General features: G+C 39.9%; 1 long non-coding RNA gene across 1 annotated transcript; it reads right to left on the bottom strand.

The window, feature by feature from the left end:
• Nucleotides 1-6,158: 6,158 nt before the first annotated feature.
• LOC125939469 (uncharacterized) lies at nt 6,159-7,270 on the bottom strand. The gene is made up of 2 exons (XR_007463068.1): nt 7,012-7,270; nt 6,159-6,337 (listed from the first exon to the last, which is right to left on the bottom strand). It is a non-coding gene; the product is annotated as an uncharacterized LOC125939469 (long non-coding RNA).
• Nucleotides 7,271-8,768: the final 1,498 nt, after the last annotated feature.

Genomic DNA, 8,768 nt, shown 5'->3' with positions numbered 1-8,768 from the left:
CCTAATGACATTTACTTTTGTGACCCCTACTTCCAGTGACTGTTTATAGTTTTGCAACAGGGATCCACAAAGGCTAAATCAAGTTCCTTTCCCAGAAAATTAGCACCCAGCAGCAACAGATATTTTGCTTACCCCCACTGATAACCCTCAGAACTAAAGAAATTTCTGTCCACAGAATATAGTTGAGGTAAATCACGCAACATCATTTTTGTAATGTATTCTGCAACAAGTTTGCATCCATAAACATCTCTTTCTTACTTACTAACTCACAAATTTTGATTCTCTCAATCATGACCATGCAATTCTAATCTATATCAATTGCTTAAAGACTTACAATTTGTCCTTTAATTGAGTCTCATTTTCTTGGTTCCTCAATTGAGCTAATTAAATGTTTGTGCATGGAATTTTGCAAAAATTAATTTGGGTGATAGTGAATGTTCAGTTTGGGAGGAAAGGCCAACTTTCTCGTGCGTTCTATCCGCGACTGGCAGGTATTCACTCTGTCTCTCACCCATCAAATACATTTGAGCAGGCACCCTATGCCAGGCACTGTCCTAAATATTGAAGATGCCACGGTGAATAAGACACAGGTCCTGAACCAGAGAAGCTCATGTAGTAGGAAGACAGACGTAAAAAAAAAAACAAAAAACAATCTTTGCAACACTCCATGATGAATATTATAATTTGAGTTAGGAACAAAGAGCAATGGGAGGGACTAGGTACGTCTGAAGAGTAGGAAGAAAAAATAAAAGGCTTCACAGAGGAAGTAGCATTTCAATCTGCCCTTAAAATGATGATTTAGGTGTTAGGTAGAGAAGAGCAAGGAGGTCGTTATGGTTTCTTGTGTAAACTGTACTCCCCCAAAGCTCCCTCTGGTTTCCCTGCCTCAAATTCTTTCCTCTAGCTGATCCACTCTCTGTGCTGATCTTTCCAAAGCAAAATCCGATCATTGGTTTCCCATCCTCTCCACAATTAATTCAGACCCTTCAACTGATATCCAAGGCCATTGTCATTTCGAGCCCTCTCCCCTACATCCAGTCACGCTTCCATGTCATTTGCATGTGTTTTCCTCTGTCCCATGCATGGCTTCTATGCTTCCTTCCACAGTACTCTAAAAATACCTCTATTGGCAACTGCCCACTGTGCAGTAAAGCCTGATTATCTGATCTGCGTTCCTTTTTTTTTTTTTTTAATGTTTATTTATTATTGAGAGCCAGAGAGAGCCAGAGCATGAGCATGGGAGGGGCAGAGAGAAGAGGAGACACGGAACCCGAAGCAGGCTCCAGGCTCCGAGCTGTCAGCACAGAGCCTGACACGGGCCTCGAACTCACAAATTGTGAGATCATGACCTGAGTCAAAGTCAGATGCTTAACCGACTGAGCCACCCAGGCGACCCTGATCTGGGTTCACTTAAAGGACCAAGAGGTCTATATAGCTCAGTTCAGCGCTTAGCACAGAGATGTTCCCAATATCTATTGGGGGTGAATGAATGAATCAAAAGGAACATCGCGATGCTTACTATAGCTAGAGGTGAAAGGAGAATAGATAAATTGGAAGGAAATGAAATACACAAAGTACTACCTATGTAAAAAAGATGATTATATCTCAGAGTATTATATACACATATTCCTTTAGATGATACTGCTACATCTCTGAGATACTATTCTTCAGTTAAATCCAGGAGTGTATCCTAGCAAATAGCTGTTTCAACATTTCGACTTAAAAGAACCCTCATTAAGTTCTGATAATAAAGGAAAATACCAGATGACCTGACAGTAACATCACCAATATAAATGGCTTGAAATAAAACATAATGATAGTTATATCCTTGAAGTCAAGGTTTTTCCCAGGCTTCCATCTGTGTTATTTCTATTTACTATTCCTGATTCTAAATCTCGGCCACTGTCCATTAGGTCTGAGGTCTTTATAGCTCTAACTCTGGTCCCAATTTTCCTCAAAAGTTGGAGTTTTAGACACAATTCGGTATCTTGGATCAGATCCGGGGAAAGAAAAAAGAACATTACTGAAAAGCCTGGTGAAATCCAAAAGAAGTCTGTAGTTAATAGTAATATAATAAGATTAAGTTATTAATCATCACAGAGGTACCACGGTTTTGTAAGATGTTAGCACCTGGGGAAACTGAGTAGAGGCTCCACAGGAACCTTCTGTTCTATCTTTCCAACTTCCTGTACACCTAAAACTATTCCAAGTAAAAAGTTGATGTTTTAAAAAAAAAAAAAGTTGGAGTGTTAGAAGAATTATGTTCAGAGCATATCTACCAACTACAGAGAAGTCAAATTCACTCAGAGTTTGACCCATGATATAATCCTGCCACGTGCTATGTCTTAGCTCCCCCACCCCTAAAATGCAGGGTACTGATGGCTTCCTTTACAAACATCCTTCTGTGCTCTCTTTGCCTTCCAAACTGACCAGATTTTGTATTTGTATTTGCTTGTTTGTTTTTAGTTTTTATTTAAATCCTAGTTAGTCAACATACAGTGTGATACTTGTTTCCAGGTATACAGTATGGTGATTCAACACTTCCACATACTTGGCATTCATCACAAGTACCCTCCTTCATACCCATCACCCGCTGTATTTGTATCCTCGGGAAAATTCACGTGTCTTGTTTTTTATGCTTCTTGTCTTCACCTAGAACTGATATTCCCAGGATCCCTCATTAAACTAGAAATGTCACTGGGAAGTAAGCCATATTCTTTTAATAATAACACTAAATGAAGGACAGCAAAAAATATAAAACATTTACGGTAGAAATTCTTTGGCAGTGTATTTCTTTTTCTTTTTTTTCTTTTCTTCTTTTTTTGTACCAGTAATTCATGTTTCATGTTGTGGAATTCAAGTTGTGAAAAATTCAGAGAGTAAAGACAAAGCATTATTTTGTTTTTATTGTTATAAATGAATACTTAATTTGATAAATAAGGGGAAAAGGAAACATTCAATGTATTGTCATTATGTGGCATTTAAGGTGACTGTGGAAACAGAACGAAATGCTGAATTATGTTATGATAAGCAGATGTTTCTAGGGAACGTCAGGTAAACAATACACAGCTTAACATAGCAGGAAGCGTGTTTTACCAGGTTACTCCCGTGGTTTGTGCCTATACAAATACAATCTGCATAATTGAGAACCAACATTTTAAACATCCAGTGACTTGACAACTCAGATAATTAGCAAAACTGGTTGTATAATCTGCATTGTAGAGAAGCTAAGTTTAATAATAAAGTTAGTGGGGCGGCTGGGTGACTCAATCGGTTAAGTGTCCGACTTCGGCTCAGGTCATGATCTCATGGTCCATGAGTTCGAGCCCCGCCTCGGGCTCTGTGCTGACAGCTCAGACCCTGGAGCCTGCTTCAGATTTTGTGTCTCCCTCTCTCTTTCTCTCTGCCACCCCCCCCCCCCCCCCATCCCCACTTATACTTTCTCTCTCTCTCTCAAAAATAAATTTAAAAAAGTTTTAAACGTAATAAAATTAGTAAATGATCCATTCTTCCAAAGATCACAAGCCAGTAAAGGGGCCTCTTCTCCCCGAAGCCACCAAGAAGATCACTCTTCCCCAGAATTTGGGAAAATATCATGCTCATATATGTGGTTCTCAAATCCACAGGCAAAAAGGATCAAAGAGAGGAGGGACTAGAGGGATGACCCAAATGGGAAGAATTTTGTTTGACCCCTACAAAGCAAATGGACAAGTGAGGAGACCAGACCCATAACCAGAGTTTTGGGGTGGCTCTCAGAGCTGTTTCCTGCCCACAGTCAGGGAAGTATAAAAATACAGGTGGCCTCACAGAACACCTGGCAAACACCTGATGAGGCTAGACAGAGCTGAAAGGAGGGTGACAGATAAAAGGTGTTCTAAATAACAGACCTCAGTGTCACGTGTGCTGGCTGCAGAGGGTGCCTGAGGTGCCCTGGGCATGCCACAGAGAGCTGTGCCAAACTGAGGATAGAATGTATCCATTAATCCACAGACACTCCATTAGAGCTCATTCATTCATTTCGTGTATCCTATTTACAAGGAAATCCAGGAATACATTGAAATGATGAGTAAGAACGAGAGAGAAAGTTTTTTTCTTACTCAGAGGTTAAAACAAATATCTTTCTACAATGCCTTCTACCAGTTGGAAAGCAGGCTCTTTGGAGAGCTGCATCCACCCATCAAATCACTGAAAACAGAGGACAAAAGTCTCTTCTTGGAAGAAGTTACTACACGGTACCCTCACAGACTAAATTTAGAAGCAGGTGGTAATTTTTTTTTTTATGCAAACGCATATGTTTCCGTGTGAATACATCAAATTAAGAAGGTTTCCTTTTTTCTACGCTTGCTGTCCCAGGGTACAAAGGATAACCTGGACGATGAGGTAGATAAAATAGCTCCCATTTCTAGTGGGTTTTTCCCTTGTGAGATTTCTTCCAGTCTGTACCAAGTTAACAGCATTTGACCTGCCTAAGGCACTCCCTGCTCTTTGAAATTATTTCTTCCTTTGACTCCCTTTTCCAGTGGCCACTCTTCTCACACTGTTTTCTACCCCTTTCTCATCTCCCCAACCTTTGAACACTGATACAAAACATGATCCTTGGACCGGCCCTCTCTAGCTACACTCTCTCCCCAGAAGATGGCGTCCAGTCTTGGCTTACACACCCTTGATGTGAAGACAATCACTCCCAAATTTACGTCACCAGCACAAACATTTCCCTTGAACTCCACATTTAGATATTCAATTACCTACCCAACAGTGCAATTTGGATGTTTAGCAGTTATTTCAGTTGAAGATGCACAGAACTAAACTGTTCTTACCCCAACCCAGCTTCTCACATGGAGTTCTCCACCAATAAATGTCACCTCCATCCTTCCCGTTGTTAAGATCAAAAACTACAGAAGTTTTTCACTTCTCTTTCTTCTCACAACCCACATTCATTCCATAGGCCAATACCTCAGGCCAAAGTTTCAAAATACTATAATTATTTCTCACCACCTCTGCTGAATCAACCTGGTCAAAGCATGGATTATAACAGCAGCTTCCTGCCCACCTGTCCTTTTATCCTATAGAATGGTATCAACACAGAAGCCACAGGCTCTCCACCATGTTTCTCAATATCCCCTTGACCACTACTTAAAAATTAGCTTGAAGGCAGGGGCGCCTGGGTGGCTCAGTCTGTTAAGCGTCTGACTTCGGCTCAGGTCATGATCTCACGGTTCATGGGTTCGAGCCCTGCATCATCCGGCTCTGTGCTGACAGCTCAGAGCCTGGAGCCTGCTTTGGATTCTGTGTCTCCCTCTCTCTCTCTGCCTCTCCCCCAACTCACACTCTGTCTGTCTCTCTCTCTCTCATTAATAAACATTAAAAAAATTTTTTTTAATTAGCTTGAAGGCTTTGCTATTATTCTTCAGGAAGGTAAGTCACGATGGCTCGCAACCTAACTCTTTTTGGAAACTACACCCCAAATGAACAAATTAATTAATTATCACAAGCATGGAATGCTGGAGTTGCACGGAACCTTAGGGATCAAGCTGTTCTAGCCTCTCATTGCACGGACAGACCGGGAAGTAAAGGCAAAAAGATCAGATGAGCTTGGCCCCGTTGGCGGTACAGCTAGGACTGAGGTTTACTGTGCTGGCCTTATCACTTCTCCAGAGCCGGCAATCCAGGAATTTTTCAGAATATCTTGCAAATTGTAAATCACAGCCCCCTCCCCCAATTAGCTGAGTTTTTTCTTGTTTGCTATATGTATTTAATGTACAGCCATTTGATGAGTTTGGTGATAAGTGTACATCCATGAAACCATCATCACAATCTATGCCATAAACATATTTATCGCTTCCAAAAACTTCCTCCTCCTTCTTTATTATTACTATTTAGTGGTAGTAGCAGTATGTGTGTGTGTGATAAGAACACTTTACGTAACGTTTTTCCTCTTAGTGAATTTTTAACTACACAATGCATTGTTGACCACAGGTACTATGCTTTACTTCTATCTGCAGATCTCTAGAATTCATTCATCTCGCGTAACCGACACTTTGCGCCCTCCGAATCTATCTTCAGTTAACTTATAATTACAGAAGTTACATAGTTCAGCTTTAGGAAAGGATGCCACGTGTAACTTTGGTTTTAAAATAAATACTAGAGTCAGTAACATGTTTTCAGGACTTATAGTCTTGTTGAACTTTGAGATCTTTTGGGAAGTGAGCTCGTGTTGTTCTCACCAAACTCTGTGAAGCATTTTCATTGTCCGAAAAAGGGCTCCACCCTCCCCTCCGCTGGCTGCAATAAACGGCAATGTCAACGTTGCCACGGTGGTTACTCTGTACTGGGAGTTCTGCAAAGGGAAACTTGGCTGGGTAAATGCTACTCCTTTCACTCCTGAGAGTCTATATTTGGAGAACCAGTTCACCCTGCTCATGTTGGGTTTTTTTTGTTTTTTTTTTTTTTATAGTTATTTTTTTAACATTTCACCCCCATGGTTAATGCCTGGCTTAATTCTAAACTTGAATGCACATGAATGCTAGTATTTACATGGTTTGTATTCCAATATCTGAAAATGAATACATAGGATATTGACATGGTTATAGATTCAGATTATCAATGTCTTTGATTCACCTTTTTTTTTTCTCTTTTAAAGTTCCTAATCTACATTTACTCTGTTGATTGCAACTGCTAACTAGTTTTACTCAGTCCTTCATTTTGAGATACCTCTCAGAACTGTAAGATTTAATGATATATCTATATGTGATGCCATTTCATAGTGCCTAGTGCATAGTCACAGTTCAGTAAATGGTCGCGTCTATATGCTGTCATGTCATCATTGACATCCGTCTCCACTTTGTTCCCTCTCCAGTTTATTTCCGTTCATAGTGTGTCAACTCCTTGAAATTTCTGAACATCTAACTCTCGAAAAATTCTGTCTTGAATCATTTATCTTTACCTACAGGCTTGAGGACATCCCATATGTACGGTGTGTGTGTTTTTTTTTTAATTTATTATTATACTCACTGTTGATTAGACCGATATTTTTCAAAATGTGGTCCTTGAATCACTGCATTTGAATCACCTGAAGCTGGATAAGGTAGGGATGGTTCTCAGATATCTGTATTTAAAGAAAGTATGCAGGAGATCATTCTGGACACCAACTTTTAGGAACAGAGTTAGTCTTTTAATCCCTCCCATGTTTCATCGATGCCATCACTTTTGCCAATAATTTTTAAGATAGTGAAAGAAGGATTGATCTTACCTCATCCTTAAAGTAACCCATATTTGCAGAGTATAATTCTCTAGAACTTACTGATAGGAATGAAATACATATTATGATTATAAAGATTTAAATCTCCACAGGAGTAGGGGCAGCTGGGTGGCTCAGTTGGTTAAGTATCCAACTCTTGATTTCGGTTCAAGTCACGATCCCACAGTTCAAGAGTTCAAGACCTGCGTCAGGCTATGTGCTGATAGTGCAGAGCCTGTTTGAGATTCTCTCTCTCTTTCTCTGCCTCTCTCTCTCTCTCAAAAATAAATAAACATTTAAACAAAACTTTAGCTCCGGTCATGATCTCGCGGTTCATGAGCTCTAGCCCCACATCGGGCTCACTACTGTCAGCCTGTCAGCACAGAGCCCACTCTAGATCCTCTCTTCCCCTCTCTCTGCCCCTCTCCCACTTGTGCTCTCCCAAAAGTAACTAAATATGAAAGAAAGAAAGAAAGAAAGAAAGAAAGAAAGAAAGAAAGAAAAACTTGAAATCTCCAGAGGAGATAGAAGGACCTAGTGCAAATTGGTAGGTAATGAATGAATGATAATACAATGGATTCAAGCCTCCTCAGGTTTGAATCCTTTGGTACTTGAGGAGATGAACGAGTGAATGCATGCTTTGCCCCAAACTGTGACCTCCGAGTGACATCGTTCTGGGGAAACTGGCTATTTATTTCCCTGCTTTAATTAGAAGATGAGTCCAATGATGTGCTGTGGTATATGAGGTGAACTGCATATCGTTTCCAACTATAGACTCTACTAAAAAAAAGTCGATAAAAATGGGGAAGATAACCAGGATTTATCTATGCAATAGGACTGTGGAGTAATGAGACTAGTTTTCTTGGATGACTTATGGAAATCAGAACTGATAATATAGACTCATACTTTGTGTTTCAAAAATATATCCACTACATGAATATAAAAGTCTTCCAAGTTACAGATGAGACTCTGGGACTAGATGGTAATGTACAAGGCAAGCACCAAACAAATAGGATGCTTTGAAATAAGTGCTGTATCTCTTGCAAGATGAGATATTTCTGTTATTGGCATAAGCCAAATACCTTCATCATCAAGGTACCTGTTTATCTCTTTGCTGCCTGTACTGAAGTGAGTGGTATTAGGTAGGCATTGAAGTGAAGACCAGTGAAGCATTTTACTAAAACTATAATTGCAAAGCTAACTGGAGATTTCAAATGAAGAAGGAACAGCATGCACAATGACAGAAGAATGCCAGGGAATCACAGACATTTACATTTGGAAGGGACCTAGATAGATACTTTCCACTGCAACCTTCCACCCAGATCATTATATTCTGCTTTAAATATGTGAATACAGGGAAAATTCTATGTGTTTATCTAGTAAATATTTGTGTCATATGCTAGCGACTCTGATTACAATAGCTCATTGGTTCAAAATACCACCTGTAATATTTTTTTGCCTCCTTGTATTTACTTTCCTAAATGTCAGACCTGGATTCTTGCCCCACCTCTCAGATTTTAGTTTCTCCGTG

Source organism: Panthera uncia, assembly GCF_023721935.1.
Source record: "Panthera uncia isolate 11264 chromosome B2 unlocalized genomic scaffold, Puncia_PCG_1.0 HiC_scaffold_25, whole genome shotgun sequence".
Taxonomy (NCBI): Eukaryota; Metazoa; Chordata; class Mammalia; order Carnivora; family Felidae; genus Panthera; species Panthera uncia.
Note: the sequence above shows the minus strand (reverse complement) of the source record. Positions and strands in the feature narration are given on the sequence as shown.